The sequence below is a fragment of the Aptenodytes forsteri genome, unplaced genomic scaffold (assembly GCF_000699145.1).
Source record: "Aptenodytes forsteri isolate BGI_AS27 unplaced genomic scaffold, ASM69914v1 Scaffold51, whole genome shotgun sequence".
Lineage (NCBI taxonomy): Eukaryota > Metazoa > Chordata > Aves > Sphenisciformes > Spheniscidae > Aptenodytes > Aptenodytes forsteri.
In genome coordinates this window covers 5,677,433-5,677,755 of record NW_008795495.1, presented here as the reverse complement: position 1 = coordinate 5,677,755, position 323 = coordinate 5,677,433, and positions in this window count along the sequence as shown.

The window sequence follows — 323 nt, the reverse complement described above, 5'->3', positions numbered from 1 at the left end:
CCCGCGCGCCGTGGCAAACACAATCACGGAGCCGCCGTTAATAATTCATGGGCTGAGATTTAGAAAATTAATAAAATGAATTATAACAAGAGGCTAATTAAAAACTTTAGTAATTGTTGTCAAGACAGCTTGATGGGAGGCGTGCTGCACGAACCCCCCGCTTCCCCTCCTTCCCTCTTCCCCCTTCCCCTTCCGCTTTTGGAAAGCATTCCCCCCCCTCCCTCCTCCTCTGCAACCCCTTCGCACCTGAAGGAGGCTCAGTTTGGGAGAAAAGCAGTGGATGAATATATAGGTCAGCCGAATATATAGGTCCCAGAGATGGG